This window comes from Heterocephalus glaber, unplaced genomic scaffold (assembly GCF_053883595.1).
Source record: "Heterocephalus glaber isolate CG9 unplaced genomic scaffold, H.glaber_assembly_v1.0 deba00001608, whole genome shotgun sequence".
NCBI classification, from domain to species: Eukaryota; Metazoa; Chordata; class Mammalia; order Rodentia; family Bathyergidae; genus Heterocephalus; species Heterocephalus glaber.
This window is the reverse complement of record NW_028258379.1, coordinates 240,534-268,014: the sequence shown is the minus strand read 5'-3', so window position 1 is coordinate 268,014 and position 27,481 is coordinate 240,534. Positions and strand designations below refer to the sequence as shown.

Here is a 27,481-nt window from a genome sequence, read left to right as displayed (position 1 = left end):
GTTGGAGCACAGATCTCTTGGCCTAGGGTGCACTTGTAGAAGATCACACAAGACAAATGCAGTATTTGGGATTCTTTTGGCACTGTGTATCAAGACCTACCATGAACCACACATGATGGTAGATACTTAACAATACAGAACTAGGTCACCACAAGCTATATTCTGATGCAAGACAGTGGTGCACCAAATCATTTTAACAAACATGATATGACACGTCCTACTGTGATAAGTGCCAGGTGAACAAAAGGACATACCTAGGGGAGAGTGTGGGGAGGGTCTCCTAAGGATGGGTGGAGTTCTGATAGAACATGAAGAGTAGGCCGCTCATGCAGAGGGAAGGGTGAGAGTGAAGGCGTGAGGAGGAGGCCATGGAGTCCATCTGGAATGAGTGGTATGATGCAGATTGTGCTGACCATGGCCATCTTCCCACAGCAGAGCCCAGGCTCTCCTCTCCTTGCTCAAAATGTGCCAGTGGCTCCCCTGGTGCCACTGGATTTCAGCTCCACTTGTCCATCTTTTCTATGTCCTTAAAAATATCCTATACTTTACTGCACAGGCCATTTTCTATGCCCCAAAACTCCTAATCCTCTTCTCATCTTCCATCCCCATGGTCCTGTCATTCCTCCCTGCTTTTATCTTTGTCAGCACCCTCCCACCCCAACAGTACCAATGCCAACAGTGCAGTGAGACACATCTACTACTGCTGCTGAAGCTGAAATGTGGTTCAGCATTTCTGAAGGGCAATTTGTCAAAGCCTTCAAATAGTCACATATTTTGACCTAGTATTTCTATATCGGGAACTATATTCTAAAGAAATAGTCAAAGCTACTATCAAAGATGTTTTCACAAAAATTTTCAAAGTATTTCTATATTAGTAAACCACCAAGCAGCCCTTATAAAAGAATATTTAGTAACAAATAAATAATTATAGAAAATAAAAAGTAGGTCTGCAGTATCCAATTTCTATAACAAAAACCTCACAAATATGGCCAGGAATAAAAGGATGAAAGAAAGCCACCAAAATGTGAGGAGTAGTTAGTTCTGTCACAGACATGTATATTATCTTTTTTGTTTGTTTTTAAAACAAATTTCTCTGTACTTCCCACATGCAGCAAAAATGCCCAAGGCATGTTTCACTCACTACGTCACACACAGGAGTGCAAGCAACATACGTATTTGGAAAATAAATAAAGACAGCAAGAGCTTTACTTTTTCATTTCCAAGTTATTTCACATAAACTCTATTTACACTACATCCCAGTTGTACTGAGGAAGACCAGGGAAATAATGTTAAGATCTATAAATCAATCCAAAGCATTTTTCACATCTTAAAAATCAAATGCCAACAGTTCTATAAACAAAAGAACAGGAAGGTGCTGGCCCTCCGACCTGGTCCAGCACACCCCTGGGAAGAGTGACTCCAACAACTGCCTTGCTTCACTGGCACACGCACACCTGTCACCTCATTCTACCATCCCCACTTCCCAGATGAGACTTAAGGGGAGACCTGGGAGGGAGAAGGGCAATTAGCAGGAGAGACTTGACTTGCCCTGAAGGTGGAGACGTTCATATGGAAAAGCCTGTGTGGTTGGAAGGGGGCAGGGAGCTTGGCAGAGGTCAGGGACCTGCTGCTCAAGCCAGCTGGAATCCAGTCCCCACCCTCTCCAACCATGGTCCAAGGCCATGACCTCAGTTCAGACTCCTCTCACGTCCCATCCGAATGACTACAGCAGCTTCTCCTCCCCGACCCTTGACTCCCCAGTACAGGGGTTGGAAACCTTTTCTGCAAGGGACCAGACAATAACTATTTTAAGCTTCGTGGGCCAGTAACCCTCTACTGCAAGTAATCAACTTGTCACTTTGCCGTGAAAGCAGTCACATACACTTGTAAACATGGGCGTGCCGGAGTTCCAACAAAACTCTACCACGGAGACTGAAATGTGAATTTCATATAACCTTCTCTTGTCACTAAACAGTACTTTTAAAGTTTATTTTTAACCACTGAATATGTAAAAGCCATTCTTAGCTCATGCACCAAAAATGTCAGGTGACCTGCTAGTCGCCCCGCCCCTGATGTTCATGCATTTAACCTATTAAGCTACTTTAGACAGTGTGATCAGGGAGGGTCTCCCCCAACAGGTGACATTTACTGAGACCTGGTGGATAAAGTGAGACCAACCTTGCAAGGTGTCCAAGAAAAGGATTCTGAGCAGAAGGAGGAATACGTGCAGTGGACAGGTGCAGGTAGGGAACTGGCATATTAGAGTCACAGAGGAAAGACCAGGGTGTGAAGGATGGGAGGCTGGGGGCCAGAAAGGCTGTGTGCTAGCGCACCAGTCCCTGGCCTGCTGGGTTTTCTAGCCATCATCTCCCAACACCCTGAACACTCCCAAGTCAAGGCCCCACTGCCTACATATGTGAACCATCATCGGACCTGAACAGTAGTCCATGCATCAGTCTAGGGTGTTTTCTTTCTTTCTCTGCTCATCTTCCACTCAGCATCCACGACTCCACTCTGGCAATGCTGCTTTCATACGCCTTAGGGTTCCCAGGATGGGCACACATTTCCTGCTATACCTCTCTCATACATAGTTGAGTACATTTTTTACAAGTCTGCTTTCCTTTACTAGACTATAGATCCTGAAAGCAGAGTAAATGTTTATTATATATAAGTACTGCGCGCTAACCGATTGTGCCACTGGAGCTCCAGTAAATGTTTGCTGAATGCAGAAGCACACATGCTTAAGTGAGCAGATGGTCCCTCCTCTGAATTCAAGGCATGTGTGACTGGGTGTTCTTCCCACAGTTATCTGCCGATCTGTTTCTCACAACCACCCAAACATGTGAAGTCGATCAGATCACCAAGTACTCTGCAGCCACGAGACAAGTTTTGTGGCACTGTCAGTAGCTCACAGTTCGCGTTCATCCTCAGAGTACTTGCAGCTTCCCTAGAGCGAGGAGTTCCTGGCCAAACTAGCTGGCGTTTGACTTTTTCAGCTCATATCCACTGGAAAAACACCTACTGATGCAACCTTTCAGATGGTTCCCCAATTCCTTACATCCAGTGAATGCTCTACCTGAGAAAGTATTAAAGCACTGCTCAGCTACTGATGTCTAAGCCTCCTCAAAACACCTGTTAATAGTGTTAGGAGATAGAGACATAAAGGAGCCACGACTTAGGGATATCACAGCCTAGCAGGGACCATTAGTGAGCAGGGGAGCTTATACTTTTGTCTCATCAAGAGGGAATGCACAGTGCCTAAAACCAGAGGCTTCTGTTTCCACATCTTGGCCCCTTTTTAATCAGATCAGCCTGAAGGAAAGGACTAATTCCACCATGACAGCTGGGCCCTCAACCAGACCCCTCTTCTAATCTCAGCTTCTGGCACCACTACAGAGGAAGAAGTCACCTCTGGGACATCCAAAATGCAATCCATCTATAACATTACAGATGACTATTGCTATGCTATGCACAAGGAAGCAATTAAAAAGCTACTTAAAATTCTGGAGCAGGTGCATTTTGCTTAGCAAAGAATAAGAAATTCAATCCATCTGCGGCTTAGCTTGAAGTCAGAGTCATTTGTACTGCTCTTTAACAAAACAAACAAGACTCTTGATGTAGCAACAGTCAAAAACTAAGGCCATATTTTAGGGACTGTAGATGATGATGATGATTACAACAATTTTTAAAATTGGAAAACAGCTTCCAGCCCACAAGAAAACCCTTTCTAACAATTTTCCTTCAATAATGCCAAGTCACAGTACATGTGATATGTAAAGATCATTTTCCACAAAGCAAAATACAATCAGTATCTAATACATATGGAAAATCTGAAGGTTGTGATGACAAAATACATTTGCACTGATACATGGAGCAATTTAATTAGTTCATCAGGGATTTTTGCCTCACATTTATAAGATGATGGTCTACACTAAGGGACCTGAGCACTAAGTGACCGAGTTTCCCCCAACCAGTGGTTACAGAGAAAACAATAGACTAGATATGGTAGCAAGAGGGAGAGAAAGCAAAAAAAAAGTGAGTTGCGGCTAGCCACCATCTAGGTTAAAAGTTGAGATTTTTGCATATACAGAATTCGAAAAGTGCAGTGGGAACCATATCTGTTGTTCTTCAATTCTATTATTTTTATCATGATAGACAATATTTCACATTGTATCCTTCAGTTAAAAGTCAACATTAAAATATGGTCATTTCAGTATTTCTATACTACAAACAGTTCCTGGAATTTCTGAAAAAATGGAAACCATGCCACAGACATAAAAGAGGGATTAGGCAGGTACTACGGCACACGTCTGTAACCTCAGCAGCTCAGAAGGCTGAGGCAGGAGGATCGCTAGTTCAAGGGCAGCCCAGGCAACTTAGCAAGACTCTGCCTCAAAATAAAAGGCTAGAAAGAGCCCCTGGCAAGCAAGAAAAAGGCCCTGGGTTCAATTTCCAGTACTAAGAAAAGAGGAGGGCCAAGGAGAAAATAATTCCTCAAATGGGAAGGGCAGCAAGAGATGGGGGAGCCAGGGGAGGCGGGGATGAGGGAAGGATGGAGACGTGCCAGACGCATGCACCAGGAGGGATCCAGTCACTGTGTACTGTGGACGTGCACTAACAAATAACAAAACACAAGTGACTCTGAAGAGCAAGGTGGTCAGTGACCCTCCGTTTAGCTGCCGTACACACTGCTTTCACAGCTTCAGTGCATCTCACATTTTGCAATTTTTCAGAGGGCCTCAACACGCAATTTGGGTTGCAACAACAAAGTGATTTTTTTATCCAAAAAAAGGGAAAAAAATCGCTTTGCTTCTTTCCTTGGCCATCTCTCTCCCTTCTCACATTCTTCATGTTTGGTTTCATTTCCTAAGCACACTAAATGCCAAATACTATGTACAGCTTTAAAAAATCATGGGATGTGGTCTAAACGGTGCAGGAGAAATGTTTGAAAAAGAATTATGTTTTCCCCCAAAAGTTTCAAAATCCTCCCCACCAGGAAACAGAAAGGGCGTCTTCCAGTGAGTGTCCAGTGAGTGACAGCCTTTCCCACACACTCGGTCTCAAAGGATGTTCTAATAGGGCACTTCTTGGAGTGGCTCCTGGAAATTCACCCTGCAGCCAATGCTCTCAACCTAGCATCTTTTCTGATGCAAGAAGAAAACAATGACAGCATCCACTCATCAACAGGGAAACCAAGCTCCAGACATCTAGAAAGGACATCAACACCTTGAAGACACTTAATACTCCTGTGTCTGCTGACACCAGGATAGGCACGGGTGTGCAAAGTGGAAGCCCAAACCAGTCCCCGTCCTCCCCTACTTCCTCACTAGGTAAGGGAAGAAGGAGCCCAAGTACATCTCATGAACACCCTCAGGTCAGACCAGGCATCGAGAAGCACATAATTAACCACCTTTCTCCAAACCCAACAGACTCCTGCCAGAAACACTCCCCCAGCCCTCTTACATAGAGCAAATAAGGGCACCACAGGATGTTCACTCCAAAATACTGGCAACAATTGCGGTGTGTACTTTAGCCGAGGGTTTAAGATCTAAATCCTTAAAGCCAATGTAACACATTTCAGGAGTTAGGAAGTTTGTGCTGTTCATGTGACAGAAACCAGAGTCTGGAAGCCAGGACATCTAGTCTCGATCATCTGGGACAAGAGCCAAACCAAAAGTGTCACTGGAGCACCCCACCAAAGAAATCACAGCCTTGCCAGAGAACTGTGCCCCTGGCTGCTGATCTGTTGCTAGTTTGGGAGTTAAGTCAATAAACAAATTTAAGCTGAAGTCAAAAGAAATGCAAATCATTTTTCCCCTTTGGGTTCCTGTCTTCACTGCAGCCACAGGATCCACTCAAAAGACTGCATAAAGACAAATTTAAATCGAGGGTTACAAAAACATAAGAAGGCACAACTCAATGGCCAGCTTTGCCACATCAAAACACTCACTTGTCTAAGAGTCTGAGTTTTGTTGTTTAACAAACATGTAAAGAATGCAACTTTCCTAAATCACCTGGTTATTCCTTTAGAAAGGGTCTGAGAATAAGGCCGGTAATCCTTGGAAAAGAACACTGGTAATACAGCAAGACTTGGACAGGCCAATTGGCTGTGCCCTGGTCTTTGGATGATCCAACTGGGATAACCTCCTGAAGTCGGTCTCATAAATAACTGTGGATGTGGCTGCATCTTAAAATATCCCCCACCACAGTGACAGCAATTAAGATACTCAAGATTTAAGACCTCCCTATATGTGCAGTCAAGCCTTTTAGTGCCTTCCCTGAGGAAAATGCAAATGATATTCAAAGACATTGGCTATAAAAGAATTACAGTTTTAGGCATTCTTTTCCTTACAATTAAAATAATTCAGGCAAATTCTGAGACGTTGAACAGAGAGGTATATACTGTACTTACTTTTAGCAACTATGTCTTCAAGAGCTTCAAAGTTTACTATGAATAGAGAAGATAAACTGGAAATCCTCTGGGCTGAGGACTACTGCCACCCTCCTCACAAGAATAAGACACAGACCTGGAGAAGTGACTACTACCAGCCCTTGCAGCTCTCACACTCGATGCTGCTCAATCTTATTCCTTCTCAAATATTATAATTCTCGTTTATCAAGGCATTTCATTGCTAAGTAGGTATAACCTCCATTTCTACCCAGGCTTCTGTGGAGAACAATGGCTACTGGCATACTTGGGAAATGATAATCTAGTTCCCAGGACTGCAAAGCAAAAAAGGAGAAAAAAAGAGAGAGAAAGAAAAAAGAAACGAGATTTACCCAGAGGGCTTTTCATCTTCATGCTTACTGAAAGCGAATTTTAAAACTCACTAATTACTTTTCTCTTCTTATGTTCTCCTGACGATTTTTATGCCAAGTTACTTTAATATAGTTGTGAGAGGAGAAAATGAAACACCGGGTAGAACAGAGACTCCTGGTTAAAATCAGCCTCACTCTCTGGTAACAATTAGGAAAGTCCAGTCTTGCTCAGGGCAGATGTCTGTACTTTCCAGTGGGGGAAGACAACACACAAACACAATATCACAGGCAGCCACAGAATCTTGACCTGGGCTTCAAAGATTCCGGTTCAACCACTTCTTCCGTGGAATGATGTTTTCCTGATACCCAGTTTTATCATCTGAAGAAATGAAGAAAACTTGCATATTTTTTCACCTTCTCTACTTTTTAAGAAAATGAATTGAGACAGTTTATGATTAAAACCCAGTGAGACCAAACATTCAACACAGAATGAAAGACAAACACGGAGATCAGGACAGGCCCAGGGGTGGTATAGGAAGAAATCTGAGCCTGAGAAGAAGACCACAAAACTTTGATGTGAGCTTCCAAAGGGCAAAGGCACAAAGGAAAATGAATGGATGGATCGTGTAGCTCTCACCCACTAATTAAAAGAAGCATACCAGCTCATCCCCAGGGGAAGAACCTTTTTAGTGCTGAGGGAAACAGCTCATATGCACAATGTGATGGGTAAAGGGGCTGAGGTGTGCTGTCTAGCCTTCTGAGTACTCAGTAAGTGTTTCTAATGGCTTTAAGTGGATACTATAAAAGAAAATGAGAAATATATTAACAAGTTGGAGGGAGAGCTTATATTTGTTAACTACTGTTTGGTGGAAATATGCTGGCCAGATTCCTTTCTCTGGCATTCCTGTGTGTATCAGCAGAGCAAATTCCTGGAACGAGGCTGGCTTAATCTCTACAGAGCAGTTGTCATCACTAAATCAAAAGCTCTGTAGGTTAGTCAGCTTATCTGTAAATTGTGGGAAATTCTCTGAAAGTTTGAGAGGCAGTGTGGAAAGGGCATTTAAAAATGAAGCTTTCCTGCTATTCTGGAGAATCCACAGGGAGAATTCGAAAAATACTAATCTGATTCACCTTCATAGTCTCCTTGGTCACTGATCTCATCTACTCATTATTCTGTTTTCTAAGACTGCAAGCATCTCCTTCAGCCAGAGGTGTAACTGTGAACTGGTCATCAAGACAGAAAATTGACTGGAAACCTCAACATACAAGCCCCAGGACCCCTGGTGCTCCTACTTTTGCCTCAGAGTTCATTCTGAACACACGAGGACACAGCCACCATTTGCTGCAAATGTAAAAAAAAAAACATGGCAAACTCAGTACATGGTGTTTCCTGGACTTCAAATTACAGTGTAGTTAAACTGTTTACTACAGCCCCAGTCTCTCCACAATGGCCGCTCAGAGGGCTCACTTTGGGCAACATGCTAAGTTTTGCACTGGGCCACCCCACACCTCTGCTCAGGCTTCTCCTAATGAGCCCCATCCCTGACCCTAATCAGGCAGGGAGAAACCACCCAGAAACCAGAAGGGTCAAAATTGGAGTCACATTATGGAAACTGGAACTCCCTTGGAAAGAAGCACCCTGCCCTTCATAAAAATTCTACTTGCAAAACTTACATAATAAATCTTCAAATGAGACTCATGGAAAGATGGCAATACAAGCTTCAAGTTGAAGTGTAGCGATAAGACAGTAAAGAGGACACTTGGTATCTATTTCTGCCCTGTTTCATTTGTTTTGTGGCTCTAACAGTTACTGTATTGCTCTTCAATCAGAACCGCCCAACCCTTCATGAAAGACACACACATCCTCTGATGTCTACAAGTGAAAACCTTACTCTGTCATGCCGGCCTTTACAACTTATCCCCAAAGACATACATTAAACAAAGCTTTGACATAGGACTTCACCAACCTCCTTTCATGGTAGAACTTTCATAAACACCCTCCAAAAAAATAGAAAGAAAGAAGGAGGGAGGAAGAAAGGAAGAAAGGAAGGAAGGAAGGAAGGAAGGAAGGAAGGAAGGAAGGACAGACAGACACTAGAGGTTAAGGAGATGATCTGGGGAAACCTCTACTCCTCATGGACAACCTAATAACCAGTGGATGGGAAAGTCAACTGCTCCACCTCAGAGGAGGACTATCTGACAATCCCTATTGTTTAAATTCACTGGCCCTCTGATCCACATCTAAGAATTCTTAAATTCCATATCTAAGAATCTAACCTGCAAATATATTCATACATGGGCACAGAGATGTATTAATAAGGAAAATCACTATCATCTTATAATAGAAAATGGGTTTGTGATTTGTAATAGAGCATCATCTAAATGTCCTTCAGTATAGTACTGTCCCACAGTAAATGCTAGATACCCATGCCCCATTATCAAGGCTGTACCCCACATCAAGGAACTCAGAATCTCCAGTATTGGGGCCCAGTTATGGGTACTGTTCCATGCTCCATGGGTGAGTCTGATGCATAGCTAGGTTTGGGAACTAGTGCTTACAAACCCTACGCCTGGCAGTTACAAAGAGCATCAACATCCAAGGCCCATGGGTCCTGACAGGAGAATATCTAATATACTCAGAGAAAAAAAGAAACTGATAGTAGAAGGAATACAACGTGTATACTTTATCATTTATGTTAAAACTGAAAAACAAACTGTATTTGTAGCAATGCATATATTTTTTAGATATTCCACTCTCCCAAATCCTTATATTATGTTCACGTACAGAAATCATTCTAGAACCACTCAAAGCAGTAATTATAAAATAAACAAAATATTTACCCAAGTACTTGGCACACTGAACATGCCCAATAAATGGTTACTATTACCTCCTTGTGTGTCTGAGTTTGTCTCTGCAGAGTCTATAGAAAGTTTCAAGTGACTAATGAATTTTACTAAGCGCCTGATGCAAATGCCTGTACACTACTGAAACTAGAATGTAAGCGTTCTCAATAACCTCATTAAAGCTCTACACACCTGAATAACTCATTAACTGTTACACTGGCTCCTTTACAACTTGCTTAAAAAAACTTATGCTTGTTAATGCAAAAGGCTTCAGTATCGATATCATGTTGATTTGTAGATCCATCAGAGTGGCCCATTTAAAAGTTTTTCTGTCATCCAACAAATCTAAAAACTCCAAATGCTAGATACAACCTTGATGAAACTCAGTGGGACAATTTGCACAAGGTTCTAGGTACCAGCTATATGGATAACACTGTAACAACCTTTTTGTTTTTGGTGGTACTGGAGATAGAACCCAGAGGCACTCTACCACTGAGCTACCGTGTGTGTGTGTGTGTGTGTGTGTGTGTGTGTGTGTGTGTGTGTTTAAACTGAGACAGGGTCTCGCTAAGTTGCTCAGGCAGGACTTAAAATTACAATCCTCCTGCCTCAGCCTCCCTGAGTGCTAGAATCACAGGCACGACCCACACCACCAGTTTATTACAGCTACAAAATAAACTTTTAAACAATGTTTTGTTTTGAATTCAACAGGCAATTTATGGAGCATATCTGGGTCACAAAAGCCATTATTTGGAAGTTCTTCAAATGCCCCCAGGGCTAGTGAGAAAAGAACATGGCAAATTCTATTATAATATTATTTTTTCTTTTATATGACTGTTTCCGTTATAGTTCTATTATGGATCAAAAATTCTAGGAGTAGAAGCTTCTAGAAAAACAAGAGTAAGTCAAGCCCAAAGCAAAATCAGACCGCCCAAATTTAAAAAACCAATCCAAAAATGGGCATCTGAAATGAATATACATTTCTCAGATGAAGTAGAAACAGCAAATGAATATATGAAAAAATGTTCAACATCACTGATCATTAAAACAACACTGAGATTCTACTTCACTCCAGAAAGAATGCCTAATATCAAGAAGTCAACCAATAACAAATACTGGTGGGTCTATGGGGAAAAAGGAACCCTTCTTCACTGTTGGTGGGAGTATAGACTGGTGCAACCACTGGGGAAATCAGTAGGGAAATTCCTCAAAAAACTAAAACTAGAGGTTCCATTCAACTCAGCTATTCCCCTACTTGGTATCTTCTCAAAATAATTAAAAGCATCATACCACAGCAATATATGCACATCCATGTTTAGAGCACCACAGTTTATAATAGCTCAATCTTGGAAACAGCCCAAATGCTCATAAACTGATGTATGGATAAAGAAGATGTGTTTTTTTATACAATGGAGTACCATTCTGCCATAAAGAAGGATAAGCTTGAGACATTTCTAGGTAAATGGATGCACCTTGAGACCATACTTGAATGACATAAATCGAACACACATATTCAAATATTACATGCTTTCTCTGGTGTGAAAAACTGAAAGTACAAATAAGGACAAAAATGTAGATACTGTGAAATAGGAAGAAAATGTTCAAATGGGAAGGGGAACTAGGGAGAGGCGAGGGGGAAAGGAAGGAAGGGAAAAGAATAAAAAGAGAATAGAAGGAAAAAGTGGAAACAAAGCTTTTGAAAATAAGGAGGGGAAGATGGGTTGAAAGAAGAGGAAGGAGAAGGGAGAAAAGAAGAATAAAGATATATCATCTATAAGTACAAATGCCATCTGATGAATGTTATTATTATGTATACCTAAAATACACTAATAAAATTAATTTTTTTAAAATCCTGAGAGCATCACAAATATACCCCAGAATAGGGGGATTCGGTATGCTTGTAAATGAATGAAATGTATTACTTGGTATGTTTTTAAGATGCAATAGAATTAAAATGTAGATTTTTTTAGAAGTGAATTCAGGCCAATTTTCAAAACTTCATTTTCAGATACTTTTTAAAAAGAATATGTAATTCACATTTAATCCTACTTACTTGGCCACTGACTGTTTGGCTGCAGCAACTTTAAAGTTGGTTTCCAACAATGTTCTCCAGTACATGCTCCTGAAGTTCTATCTTTAATGGCTGAAGTATTTGAGGTCTTCTTTATCAATCAGAAAGAGTCACCACACTGTTCACAGAACAAAACGAAAATGATGATCATATGAATTTATAAGGGGTATGAGATAGTGTCTTAGTCACTTCCTCATTGCCAAGACACAATATTCAACACCCACAACTCTAAGGAGGCCAGGTTTATTCTGTTTCAGTTTGTAGAGGTTTCAGTCCATAGTCAGCTGGCTCCACAGCAGGGTGGCATGGCAGAGGGCATCACAGAGGAGGTCTGTTCATGTCCTGGCAGCGGGATGCAAACAGAAAGATCAAGGGCGGAGGGAAGGAAAGAGACCCTTCCGGGCCACGCCCCCAGTGGCCACCTCCTCCAACCAGGCTTCACCTCCAAATCACAATGAGCTATAAACTCATTAGTGGACTAACCTACACTGATGAATATCTCAGCCCCATGATCCAATCACCTGCCCAAATCCCCACCTATGAGCACATGAGGCTTTGGGGGGACATCTAGATATAAACCATAACAGATGGTCTTACAGAATGATCAAGGAATTTCAAAAAACTTTGGTCTGAATGTTGATAATAGTTCTATTATAAGAATAATTACTTTTGGCTATGCCTTCCAATTCAAATATTCATTGAAGACACTTAAAAAGGAAATTTATTTGGAGAACTGCAAAATGATTAGCAGTGCCAGTGAAATAAAGTCACCATTATTTTGGAAGCGAATGTCCACTGAAAAGGAGCAATGGATTTTTATATTATTGTAACAAATACTAGAACGTAACTATGCATAGCTCAGAGGACAATGATCACATCTGAATGTTACAGTGTTAGTCAATAGGACATGTCTGTCAAGCTCTGGGAAAATGCTAAAGGCACCAGGAATCTGTTCTGATTGTCAATGTTGATAGTTTTTCTTGTCACTTGAATTCCAAGTGACTTCCAGAAATTCCAGATGACCTAGGAAGAGCTATGCCCTGATGTCCTTTCCAAGGGTGAGGAAGCCACACAAAGATAGTCTTGAAAAAGTAAAAAGCTGAAGGATGTGTTATTAGGAAAACAAAGGTTATTTTCCTATTAACATGCATTTCTACACTGTCTTCCCTACACAAAACACTGCAAAAACAATGCCTAGACTTTGAGAGTGGGGAAAAGGCAAAGGAAACCTCCACAAGCTGCTGGCATGCCCTAAGAGCACACGTGCTGGGTGGGTGAGCTGATGACTAGCTTCTCGCTAAAGAGAGCTGAAAATCAATGAAATAATAGCAACTAAAAGAAATAACATTTTTCTCCTTGGTGATGCTTGCCCGTCTGCTAAATCTGCTTGGAAAGTTATTCACAGAGCTAAACAAACATTTCTGAAACAACAAGAGGTAAAGAAAGACCTTTGTTGGATTTTAATTCTGTGAATTCCTACACTCATAACCTAGGCCTGGGTCAAAACCTAAACAAAATAAAAAGTCTTTCCACAGTCATCAAAAAGGAAATGAAAAGGAAGCTGATGCTATTCAGTGTGTCCTCTCCACCCAACTCTGTAATTTTCTAAATAATTGGGTGTGAATACTAATTGCTTTATTGGGTAATTCAAGACTAGGCACAAAAGAGACTGTCTCTCTTAAAGAACTTGTTCTAAATAAAATAACATGAAAGGCTCCTTTTTAGATTATTCCTACTCCTTTACCATGCCTGGAATATTTGGTTGAGGTTAATATTTGGAGTTCAGATTCTGAGGAACACTGTTAAGCAGCCAAAAGTTACCACTGGCTAAGTATGGGAACCATCAAATCAGGGCTCACTGAATGATTTAGGCCACCTCCATAGAGTGATGTGCTCTACAGTCATTAAGAACAATGATATATACACACAGTGAATATGTACACTTCTGGTTGGTCAATTATACCTAACTTTAAAAAATGAGACACATATTAAAAGGTCTAACTCAAGTTAAAAGTCCAAATTGCATAATACACATGGTACATCATAAATGTAAAATGGATATACTTGTTCACACATGAAAAGAAATTATCTGGCATGTGATATTAAACCCCATTAAGACTAGTTCCTTCTACAGAATGAAATGGAGCTTGAAGAAAGAAAGACACTTGCTTTCAGCTTAGTCCCTTCTATTCTGTTTTTTTAATGAGGTTGGATTACATTTTTTTCCTCCTCAATTATCTATCTCTGACGGTTGAGAATGGTTTCAGTAATATTCATCCAGTCTTCTAAAAAATTAAACAACATTCAAGCATAGGGGAGAATGACTTGTACATTGAAAACTACAAAAGATTTCTGAAAATAATTTTAAACGACACACAGAAGAGGGCCAGGGATTTAGCTCAGTGGTTCTGCCGAATGCCTCGCAAGCACAAGGACCCAAGTTCGATCCCCGGTACCAAAAAAAAAAGACACACAGATTAGGTAATAGATTTGAAGATTAAATATTGTTAAGATGTCAACAGTGCCCAAAGCAGTCTACAGATTCGATGGAATCTAAAATCCCAATGACATTTTTGCAGAAATAGAAAAATCCATCCTAAAAGTCATACAGAATGTCAAATGACTCTGAATAGCCAATCTGGAAAAAGAACAACGAAGTTTGAGGTCCTATATTTTCTGATTTCAAAATGTAGTATAAAGTAAAACACTCGAAATAGTATGGTACTGGCATAAAGACACACATAGAAACCAATGAAATAAAACAGCCTGAAATAAATGCCCACATACATGATCAAATGATCATGGACAAGGAAGCCAAGACAACTCAGTGGAGAAAAAACAGTCTCTTCAACAAATGGCAATAAGAAAACAATATCTATATGCAAAACTTGAACCATTATCTTATGCCAGATACAAAATTTAACTCAAAATAGAAATAATGCCTAAAGTAAGACCCCAAACTATAAGAATTCTGGAAAAAAAACTTAGGGGAAAAGCTATATGACGTTGGATTTGATAATGATTTTTTTAGATATGATAGCAAAAGTATAGGGAACAAGAGCAAAAATGGGCAAGTGGACTACATCAAACTTAAAGGCCCAAAGTGCAATCAATAGAGAGAAAAAGGAATTCTATGGATTCCCCCTTGTAGAATAGAAGAAAATACTTGCAAAAATATAGTAAGGGATTAATATCCAAAACTCCTACAATTAACAGAAATACAGTAACCCAATATTTAAAATGGGCAAAATACTTTAAATATTTCACCAAAGATGGCATACAAATGAGCAATATTATGTAAAAAGATGCTCAATACCACTTACTACAGTAATGCAGACAAAACCACAATAAGATAATACCTCATACCCATGAATGTGGCTGATACCAAAATAAACAAAATAGAGAATAACAAGTATTGATGAAGATGTGGAGAAACTGAAACCCCTGAACAGGTGGTGGGATTGTAAAATGGTATAACCACAATGGAAAATGGTATGATGACTCCTCAAAAACTTAAAAAACATAACTACGAATGATTCAGCAACCCTACTTCTGGGGATACATCCAATGGAATTAAACCCAGGACCTGAGAAAGAGATTTATTTACATACCCAGAGTTATGCCAGCATTATTCACAACAGCCAAGAGGTGGGAGCAACCCAGATGAGTATATCATCTAGTACTCAAATGATGGACAGGCAAAGTGTGATCTATCCATACAAAGGAGTATTATTCAGCCTTACAGAGATCCTGTCACATGCCACAACATGGGGAAACTGAGAACACTATGATGAGTCACATAAGTCATTCACAAAAAGACACACACTGTATGATTTCTTTTATATGAGGTATCTAAAGTAGCCAAATTCATAGAAACAAAGTACAATGGTGATTACTAGGAACTGGAGGGAGGGGGAAATGGAAATTTTTTTGTTGTTGCTGTTATTAAATGGGAAAAGAGTCTCAGTTTTATAAGATAAAAAAATTTAGAAATCTGTTTCACAATGATGGGAATGCTCTTAATACTACTGAAGTGGACACAAAACAGGAAGGTGATAAATTTAAAAACTAACTTTCATTTATGAACTCTCTTCAATATGCTAGGCACTTTTAATATGCTTTACATCTACTCATCATCTCAATTAATCCAAGAGATAAACAGTGAGTCCTTAAGAGTTTCGTTTGTCCTTCTACTGTCAATGAATATCTATGCTCTGACTGCGGTCTCCAGAATTTCTACAATGTCCCATTTCACTACCCACAAGCCTACAGTTGTTAGTCCTCAAAATGAAACTGGTCTGCTTAACTAGAAAACACTAATATGAGCAACGACTTTCTTCCCTTAAACTTGTAATCAGTTTAGAATGGGGAGGTGGGGAGAGGGTACCAAACCACTCACTAAAGATAACTCTGCCTGTCTAGCAGCGTCACCCAAGCTCATCACTGTGGCCACAGAATGTGTAGCTGCTCACTTTCACCCAAACTGTTTAGAATGCCCTTAAGTCACTGTATTTTTTTTGCTATAGAAGTAAATATGATTCTCTTTATGTTTAGAACATCCACTATCCAGGTGGCAGACTCAGGATTATTATACAAAAGATTAGAAGTATCTAACTAAAGAATTTCTTGTTAGGTATTTATTACAAAACTCGATCTAACAGAAATGAATTCAATTAGCGATCTCAAAGCTCTGCCTGCTAAAGCCTCATGCTGAAGCGACTGCAACAGCAGTACAGTACACTGTATTCTGTTACATTCAGGGCTTCTGACCCAAACTTAAATAAGCATGCAAATACAATAATGGAAAGTATAAATTACAAAAGGGCACCAAATAGAAACATTATAGCTGATCATAAAAGATAAAAGCAAACATCAGTGACTATTCTTTAAGGATTAAAATACTGGCCAGGTGTGGTGGCATATGCTTGAAATCCCAGCTCTTGGGAGGCAGAGGCAGGAGGATCACTGTGAGTCTGAGGCCATCCGGGACTACACAGTGAATTTAAGGGCAGCCTGAACTACGTAGCGAGACCCTGCTCAAGCCTCCTCTCACAAAAGAATATTAATGCCAAAATAAAAGGTGGTACACCATTAAATAACAAAGCAAAGAAAATTCGGATCTGAATGTCAAGGAAGCATTCAATCCACTTGAAAACATGACAGAAAAAAAAATTCTTAACTTCTCCATTAATTATTTCATGATTTCTATACACATAATATCACCTTTCCCCCAGACTCCCTATCTCTTTGCCCCACTGAAATCATCAGTTACCTTACAGGTGTCCGTTTCCAGGACAGTCTGTGCTCATCAGGTCTCCCTCCAGTCCACACCAGGAAAGAGCACAGTGACAAATATCCCTGTTAACCCAGCTTGCCTTTCTGGCTACTCCTCTTGTGAGCACGCCCCACCTCAGGGGTAGTGCCACAAAAGCCAGTCCGTTTATGGAAAATATGCTGGTTAATGACTGCACTTGCTCATACTGGAAAAGCAACCAGAACCGCCTAATCCACACACACACATGCACACATCAAACCGGTTTTTTCTCATAGGTACAGTTCACAGGGAGGCAAGAGTCAACCACTGCTCACTCACACACAAATCTTAACTTCACAATTCTGATAATTTGTACGTTTCTATCCATTCATTCATGTAAGAACCTAATAAGCTCCTCTGTTCAGCATTGGTAAAAAAGATGAACAAAACAGACATGGACTTTGCTTTCACAGAGCTTATAGTTAGTTCACAGCCACAGGAACCCTTGGTTTCTAAAGCCACCTCAATACTCCATATGCTATCTGGCTTTGTGAGAAGAGAGATGTGTGTGAGTGTATGCGTGTAGGAGTGACGGCTTTCTCCTCAACTTCGACAGGCAACAGCAAACATCCCACTTCCTTCCAATAGCAGTTCAGTTTACCAGTAACTTCCAGATTCCCTTGACTGTGGCACCTAGGAGCTGAAGGAGAGGAAAGGAACGGGTGGTGCCTGCAATCCTTGGAAAACAGGAGCAAAAAGGTTCCCTGGGATGCTGATGTTTGGGATTCCAAACAAGACACTAGACTTCCACATCCATCCAGGAAGGATGTACTGCTCCCGAAACTGCCTCCAACTATGAATAACTAGAAAGATGGACAAAATATATGAAACTGGTCAGCAGACAGAAACTAAGACAGGACAGACTTGACTTAAACCTATCTATCCTGGGGGAAGAGAAACCCAAACCAAGTTCAAAGCTCTTGCTGAGCCAAGGGGTCAGGAACAAAAGTTCAGGGAGGTTGAGGGAGCTACAGCTCTGCAAATCTCCAAAGACCCTCAAATCACAGGGTGAATATTGCTCTGTACACGGACACAGGGCACCCATAGGCCCCTGAAATACACAGAACATCAGAAAGAGTTGCCCAAAGGATCCTAGACTCAGGCTGTTCTAGAAAAAGTGGCTCCAAAGGGACCTCACTGATCCCAAGTAACTAAACTGTACGCCAGAACAAAGTCCAAAGCTCTTTAAAGGAACTTCAAGTGGACAGAAAATGATCAGATAGAAACCTGGAATTCCACAGAGGAATGAAAACTGCTAGAATGGCCGATCCGTAGCTAAGTATACAACCAGACACTACGTAGAGTTTCAACTCGCCACTGAGCTTTGGAATGTGATGACGCTAACAGGGTCAGAAGGTCAGGATCAAAGTAGTCCCCAACTCTCCTACTAGCTATCCCCCAGCCTTGGTTAGTCTTCTTAAGCTCTCTGAGTTACCATGTCCTCAGAATAATACTATCCCTTGAACCATCACCACATTACACAATGAACATCAAAGTGTGATGGAAAGTTCATTCATCCAACAAATACATACTGAGGAGCTTCTATGTATACTCTGGCCCTTGTATATTTGAACCTCAGTTTCTTCATTTGTAATGGGAAAGCATTAACAGTATGCAGCCTACAGCTCTTATGTCGTTATTGTTGTTGCTGCTGTGGTTGCTATTAATGGTGGCATTGCTAGGCAAATAATGATGAAAAAGACCAATTGCGTTCTGCTACAGACAGTTTACATTTGAGATGTGTGATAAGGGAAACAAAGCTTTGGGAACAAAATGCTAAAATTGTGTCTCAGAAAAGGTTGTTTAGGTAGAAAAAGAAAACTAGCCAAAGAAAAACCTAGGCCTTAATCCTTACTCTGCTTTTTAAGCAGGTCTGGGGCTTAAATTCTTTTGCTTATTTGAGCCTCGGTTTATCCTTCAAGAGGCAGGTCGATAATCTTCAAGGTCCTTTTCCATTTGTAATATCTGATGAAGTCAAACAGAAGACACATTTTGGAAGCATCTTGATCCTGACTTTATTTGAACAATTTAATCCTCACAGTCTCCATACACTAGGAGTGATTTTGAGGAACAGGTGGAAGACACAGTTTGTGATCTAAAAAAGCCAGGAAAAATAGCTTTAGATCTAGGATTAGTAAAGAAAAGTTTGCACATTCCCTCCAAATCTAGAACAAAGGCTACCCATTTTATCCCTCTGAAAATGAGGGATGGATAGCCCAAGTGTTTCTTCCCATTACAGGGTGAACTACTGTTTTGATCTTTGAGGAGCTAAATAACGTAATCAGAGGAAGCAGAAAAGATCTTCCCTCTGGTTCCAATATTTGAGTTGGCACCAATGAAACAAAATTTCCTCTCATATAATTACATAACGGAGGAGAAAATGGCAGTCTACTGCAGAAGTTGCTTCTGCAAGAGCAACATGAAGAAATAGGTAAACAGCTAGTTTCTTTTACTCATTGTTTCTATTACCAAGTACCATAAATGGTAAGCTATCAATTACATACACAAAAACTCCCACAAAATTGATTCAAACCTCACAAAACAGATAATTTTAGCCAAATCTCAAAAACCAGTGTTTTCCTTTTTGCTGAATTTCATTCAAAAAAGAGGTCCCACTGGAAGACAGAGGAAATGTTTGAACCTGAAGAGAAACTATGGTTGATGTTCCAGGAATGGTTAAGAAAGACTCTTCCAAAGTTGCCAACATTTTGCAGGACATGCCAAAGAGTTTGCAGAATCTTATAAAGTTAAAAAAAAAAATCTACCATTTCTGTTGTATAGAATATACTGTGAAATACCTCTGTACATAAAAAATGCCAAGAACAATTTCAGGAAGTTCTCAGACCCCCTGCAGTATACCATGGACCTCTGCACAAGAACCTCTTGTTTAATATACAACCAAAGACTCCTGAAGGAGTCCTTAACTAGAGTGTGTGAGTGTGCGCATGTGTACGGAAACACACAGTAAAATTTGACAGTAAGGTGTATCTATCTTTGGGACATCTGATCATTAACTGATGAACATGTCTCTTAACTCTTTGTCTACCTCACAGTAGTTCCTATGAGAATTACTCCATTTCCTTGTCCGTATGAGTCTACTGGGAAGATCCACCAGGTGCGCCCTGCCTCTCCATCCACACAGGTGAGCAAATGGGATTGGTTTTGCCAATCTAGACACTCTATCCCCTAGACAAGTGACTGATCTGGAAAAGGCAAACAACACCGGGAAGACCAGAGGTCTTTATGTGGACAGATGGTGCAGATGATAAGGTTAATCTCTTTTTCCTGGAATCCGGAGCAATAAGGACCATACATATGCAAATTTATAATGGCTGCTTTTCCCACCATGTTAGAAACTGCCCAAAAATGAAGTAAGGAAAGACAAAAGCAGAAATGAGAGATGGGACAAAGGGGAGGACAAGACAAGGAAGCTTTAATGACATTTAACTACCAGATCTAGCTGAGTCAAGTCAAACGTCCCTGAATTTCCCACTGTATATGATTCAATAAGCATTTTTCCCCCCTTAGGCCAATTTAAGTTGGGTTTCTGTCTCCTAAAGATCAAACAAACAAAAACCCTTATTCATGCTCTGCTTGAATAAGTGATATGGGAACTAATATTTAGTGAGTATCCCCAAATGTCAGAGACTATATGGGGCATTCAAAACGTGTCATATCAGCTCATTTTTAGAGTCATGCTGGGAAGTAGATGTCATAGTCTGAAGTCTATCGGGGACTTATTCCTTGAAGCTTGGAAATAACACAAGATGGTACAGACAGTAGTGAAAAGATAAAGAAAAGTTACTGGAGTGTAACATCATGATCACTGCTAATTATGGAATTATTAGAAACAATACTACTCAGAGACTCAAAAATAGGTCACAATCTACAACTTTAGTCATTCATCTCTAACTCCGTCCCCAGAAATAGTTTGGGGGAGATAGACTGGGTGGCAAGGTAAGGATTATATAAGAAAAGCAAGGGGCTGGGGATTTATCTCAGTGGTTCCACTGCCTGCCTCGAAAGCACAAGGTCCCAAGTTTGAAACCTGGTACCAAAAAAAAAAAAAAAGAAAAGCAAGGAGGGTAAAGCAGACAGCAGGCAAAACAGGAAAAGTTTCAAGAACTTAAGAATTTTACTAGCAAACCCGCAAAAGAAAGTGACACAGGTAAGGCATCAAATTACTTTAAGAAAATAAGAAACTGAAATAGGTTAGGGTGTGGTGAATAAAATTTAGTGTTCTGCTCCTGGCATAAAATTCATTAGCTATACTTTCTCTTTTCCCATTTAGAAAAGAACTAAGCAATGAGAAAGCTATGTTTAAGGAAATGACTGGTTGTTGTTTTTTGTTTTTGTTTTTGTTTTTCAGGAATTGAGTGTGACACATAGAACCAGAGGCCCCTATTTGGGTAACAGCCAACTGTCCCAATTATAGGTTGGTTTATTTTATATACCATTAAAAAGTGTGTTAAAAATATAAGGCAACACCCTATTTCATAACAACGTAATAGTACAACCCTTTCATAGGTAATTTATAGGTTTTTAGTACTTTTGTATGAACAGCATCATGTAATTTTCCCAGCAAACCTGAAAGCAGGGGCGATCAGATGCTGTTTTTATTTCTAATTTACAGATGAGTAACTACCTTTGAGCATTTAAGTGCCTGGCACAAGTCACACACTTGGAAGGGCAGAGCAACCAGGATTTGTATTCAGGCATTTTTGTTTTGTTTTCTTCCCAATACATTCTGCACTGCCAGCCAGCCTATCCCAGAATCTTCTAACAAAGCATAGCCTGAGGCTCCTTGCCCCAAAGCCTCTAATGGAAAAAACACCACTTAAATGTGTTTGAAACAGATGATCACTGTGTGTTATCAACATTCACTACTGTGGAGAGTGATGCCTGATACTTCCAGGAGGTGTCTACAGCAGCAAAAACCACTCAAACAAAGATGTTCTAGTGTGTAACTAGAGCACTATAGCTTCACTCAGCTTTCTGTTCATCCACACATTGAATGAGCAGCTGTATGTCAAGGGTTATGTGGAAAGGGTTAAAAATACCAAATGGAGTTAGGTGTGCTCTCTGCCTTTCAGAAGTCATGTGGAGAAGCGGCAGAGGCCAGCATACAGATGATCACAGTGATCACAGTCCTGTGGGAGAAGCCAGTGACATCCCAGACCGGGAGACCATCTCCATACCGGGAGACCATCTCCATAGTGTGGGCAGCAACAGAAGAAATCACACTTGGCTGCAATCATTACAGAGCTAAGAGCTTGGCGGGGGGGGGGGGGGGGGGGGGGGGTGTGAAAACAGCAACAGAATGCCACAAAGGAGGTATTAAGTGCTTTAAGAGTTCAGAGGACAAAAAGGGCACTTCCAATTAGAATGATCTCAGAAGAGTTTTGAAAAAGATGAAATATGAATGAGGCTTTAGAGAACAGTAAGATCCTGGAGAAGCTAAAGGGAAAGAAACTGAAAAGCTACTATAGTCAGCTGCCTGCTCCTATGGAGATACATCCTGAGAAACTCTGGCTTCCAGGTGGGTCTGGATAGCTAGCCATCTGAAGATCTCCTTGGGACATTCTCCTAGTCACAAGGTCACAAAGACATCTCATTAGAAAACCAAAAACTCATGTAAGATGGACACCTGAGACACTTATCTCACTAGCATTAACATCAATCACTTGTGCCCACTCCATCTCTCCTACATGGCCTTCATGCCTACTGATGAAAATATCTCAATAAACAAACATCCTACTCCTCAGAGTTATCATTTATATCCTCACAAGTCATTCTAAATAAGGTCAAATAAGTTGTGAATAGATTATCTAAAAGCATGCTAATAGCATCAAAAGAATATATGGGCTTCATCCATTTTCCTGTTTCTAGCAAAACATAAGCTAGCCAGCTCAACCAAAAATCATCACACATTAAAAAAGGACTTAAGAGATCATATTCATCTTACAGACACAGAGGCTATGAGAAATTAAATGACTTCCTAAAGGTCATACACTAATTTGAAGGTACAGCAATTAAATAAGATTCAAGGAGTGGTTGCAAATAAATTATTGATAACTGAGAACTTTGCCTCAGCAAATAAAATCTCAGAATTCCATAATAAAAAAAGGTTGGTAGTAAGGGGTGGAGAATTTGTATGTTCTTGATTAATGATATTGTTTCAAACATTGTTTAGAATTGAGTCAAGGTATTTACAACCCAATTCTAACTGCTTAGTAAAACTGACTAACTTTGATTACATTTCTTTAACCCTTTCACGGCTGAAGTAGAAATCCAACTCCAAAGGTAAACTACTTGGTGTATGATCTGTGAATCTGCGATCTTTTAAATACCTGAAAAAGCTCACCAGAGACTCTTCCCACTGGCCAGCACATTCCTGCTTCTGGAAGTTGTGAGACACACAGTAGTGCCCCACTGGAGACAATATGGCCCATGTCACTGCTGGCACAACATACTTAAACTCAAGTTGAAAATGTGCTCAATGGCATACAAGGATTCTTGAGTTTATTCTTCCTTTAAAGGAAAAAATACAGAAAGTGCTCCATGATCCTGGATCCTTCTATTTTCTAAATTTACTGCTTGCATAAATTATCCACATTAGCCTAAATTAAATCCTATACTAGGTTAGCTTGGCCAGGGGCATGGTCAAAATAAAGTTTACAACTTTCAATTCTTAGAAATACATCTCCTAGGATTTCCATAATTCCACACTGCTCTCCTCTGGCAGAGCAGTAAAAGAAACCCACCTTCCTCTAGCTACAAAACAAGCGAACTGAGCCTCAAAATCAGACAGCAACTCTTCCAGTCCCATACCCTTTAGAGGTAAGCACACTACAGCCTATGGGCCAATGACCTAACCCCAAGCTCTCTCCGCCATAAAAGAGACCATCACTGCACTTCATTAGATCACAGCCAGGCTCCGGTGTACTCAGTCTATAGCTTCTTACTCAGTAGTTGCCACAGGGATCCTTTGGCTCAATGCCTGAAACAACTACTACTTGGTGGCTTACAAAAAAAGTTTGCAGACCCTTGCTCTAGGCTAAGTTTGCAAAACAAGAGAAGATTGAGGAAGTTTCAAAACCACTTATAAATAAATTTATAAATAAATTGAAAAGACATACACTGAACAACTCCTGGTACTACTAGACACTGGGGACCCCACAACAAACCAGATGAGTTGAAGTCCCTTTTTTATAGAGGTCACATAGTGAAAGGACATGGAGAAGCAGAACAACTTTAATTTGGAGGACATCTGAAGATGCTGGAGGGGCAGTGGTCCCTTAGGAGATGTCTGGGAAGATGCCATTGGAAATGGTTTTGGAATGATGAGAAACTAGCCATGCAAAGATCTAAAGACAGATTGTTCCAGTCAGAGAGCAAAGGCTTGAGGGGAGGAAAATGCTAGGCATTCTTCAAACAAAAGCAGCAAATGTACCTGAAGTACGGTTGATGAGAGAAAGAGGCACAAGACAAGGTCAGAGGCATTGGTAAGAGCCAGACCATACGTGACAAGTAACAATCTGGTCCTCAGTTATTAAAAACAGTACCAAATGGAAAACCAACATTCTGCTACAACTTCTCCCTTCTGACCTGCTGAAAAGTACCTGAAACTTCAAATGCCCAGCAGCTCAAGAAAAAACACTTTCTGGTAAAGAGGCAATAACTCCCCTGCCACACCCTAGAAAAGACTGAGTTTCTTTCTCATTGCAGATATTAAGCGACCATTTAAAATGATTTTGTTGTGAGAAAAAGAAAGAGAATTTCCTGTTATTAAGCATAATTAAGGCTATTTTCCTAGGTCTGCTAGGCTGTTTGTTCAGTGAAGTGAAGTCTGTCTCAGCTCCACCTCTGTGCACCCTCTGCACGCATGTTCTGCCAAACTTTGAAAGCAGCCGGCTGGTTTGGATGAGAGACAGTATCCCTCTGAAACCTGCAGTGACACCCCAGGGCTCAGGTGCCATGTCAAACTAAAGGGAGAACTGTTTCAGGGTAAAGAATTTCAACATGTTGGTGACTAGCCATCAAACCTCCTTTGTTAACGCCCTTTCCCCTTTTTAGAAGATATATGAATCTCAAAAGACAAGTTTCTATTTTTAGATCCAAGAATAAAGGAAGTCAAGGGTGTTCTGAGGGAAAGGTCAAGACAGGTGCTCTGAAGAAACCAGGACTCTTGGTCAACAGTCCAAATTTAGGAAGGGGCCTTCACTACAGCTCAACACTGCTTGGGTCTGTAGACAAGCCGCCCTAATGGTGAACACTCCATGGCGGCAGGTATGGGTTTATAACCAGATCCAAACAGGTGAAGAAAGATAATGTTGAAAACTATGCTGATCAGCAACAGCACTGCTGGAGAAATCCAATGCACAGCTTCCCAAGAAAATTCACTCACTATCAGTTTCTTCCCCTAGAAAGTGGGGATAAAACAGTACTAACCCTCAGGCTGGAGGACAGTGATCAGTAAACAGTATATTTAGCAAATGTGCCTACCACTTTACCTGGCTTATCTCAGTGAATCGTCATTAAGTCACCTCCCAAAGGCCCACCTTCACTGTCACCCTGGGACTGAGGTTTCAACATACACATTTTGGACAAACACAAACATTCAGTCCATTGCATGGTCTGCCAATATGTCTTCTTAGACCTACATGGTACTGACAAACCATACAATAACAGCCCAAGTGTTAAGAACGTACTATAGGGCAGGTACTGAGTTCTAATGGACTACCTTAAGTTCTAGTCCTAGCCTATGAGCTGGTTTTTCTTACTGACACTGTTTTACTGCAATAGTCTAAGTCTCACACATGAAGTATATTGCCCAAGGCTGCACAACTCATACATGGTGCAACTGTGATGTGAGCCCTGGCTGGCTGGCATGCTCTTCACCAGCAGACCAGTCTCCTGTAAAACAAGAATGCAGTTGTTCTTAAACATGGTTTAAATAGCTGGGCATTCCAGGACCACAGGACTTCCATTCCCTAGCAGCAACAGTCTGATGCTCAGTACTCCATGGTTCCCTCACTCCCTACTGTTTCTCAACATCAGTGCCAGGATCATGTGCCTTTTTTGTCATTATTGCTTGCACTTTGCTTTTCTATTTAGAAGAATTAAGAGAAAAGTAAAGTATCACTTTGGCTTGAGTTAATAACAAAAGTGGAGGTTGGTATACAGCTCAGGGAGAGAGCATGTGCTTAGAATAGGCACACAAAGGACTGTAAGCAGATGTGCCACATGTCACTTAGCTTGATTTAATTATTCCACATTGTATGCATGCCCATAAATATATATAATTATGATTTTTTCAATGTAAAATACTAATTTTCTAAGTGAGAAATATGAGTGCCACATCTTTGAAGAAAAATGGGAGACACAAGGAAATAGAAATCCTCATGTGTTTATTAACACTCAAGGCAGAATGCTTACCCTAGCTTGCTTGGTTACATTACCTGCCCACTAGAATCCTCCGAATTTGGCCTGTCACGACCTCTATATCATTTTGGGCTGCAAAGGATATACTGACAGCAAGTGTACAGTTGTTCAACAAAGAAAATGTAATTCTGACGGCAAAGATTATGGAAGGAATCTCCTGTGGCTTAAAATAATGCTTCTAAAATTCACATAACTTAAAAGTCACTAATGAATTTAATTAATACTGGCTTGATTTTTTTAAGGGCTCAATTTGCTTGGACATAAAAAACCCAGTCCCAGAAAGAGGCTCAGTGCTCCAGTGTGGCACAGTGTTTGTTCCCCCAATTACACAGGTCTGTGCTGTCCCTGTCAGACATCCACATGACAAAGGCTACTAGGAATTCAGCTTTTCTGTAGTCACCAGACTTCGGGCTATGGTAAGACACCCTCCCGATTCCTGCTTTTTCACAAAGACACTGTGAAATAATAGATCTGTCATGTGGTTTGCTCCACCCCATTGCAGCTGAATTACCAGTTGCAAGGGAAGGAGGGTTAATGGTGGGCCTCAAATGTAAAAACAAGGCAGTTTATGCTGGTAGGTTGAAGGGTATTAAATTCATTTTTTCTTATCACTGTTCCATTATTTCAAACATTCTACTATTAAAATGGGTGGTGGTGGAGAAAAAAAACTTATCTAGCAGTCATTTAAACCCAATGAATTGCTATTTTTAAGTAGAAAAATAGCCATGGCTGCTGATGGAAGCCACCGCCCAGCAGCAGGCATCACGGAAGGGCTCTGTGGGCTTTCAAGGATCAGAAGCTGACCCACAAGGTGAAGTTAACCCCCTTCTGCTTAGTTTCAACCATGAAGCATAATTGGGCAGGTTTTATACAACCGTATTTCCTCTTACCGAGTTTTTAGAACTTAAGAACTGTTGAGCATCTCTTAGTAGATAAATGAATGGAGAAATCTTTCCATTGGACTGACTTCCAGAATGAGAGGAGAATGAACAGAGAAAAGGCCGAGAAAGATTACAAGTAAATGTGGGCCCTTCTTTTAATGTTATTTG

General features: G+C 40.6%; 1 protein-coding gene across 5 annotated transcripts in view; it reads right to left on the bottom strand.

Moving 5' to 3' along the window:
- The window catches only part of Daam1 (dishevelled associated activator of morphogenesis 1), a 171,008-nt gene that overhangs the window by 103,761 nt on the left and 39,766 nt on the right, over nucleotides 1-27,481 (bottom strand). For 3 of the 5 annotated variants that reach the window (XM_004837461.4, XM_004837462.4, XM_087195188.1), the window contains exon 3: nucleotides 11,657-11,792. The exons of the other annotated variants lie outside the window; for them this stretch is intronic. The gene's annotated coding sequence lies outside the window, so the exon portion shown is untranslated. The remainder of the gene's footprint in view (nucleotides 1-11,656; nucleotides 11,793-27,481) is intronic. 5 annotated transcript variants of the gene reach the window in all.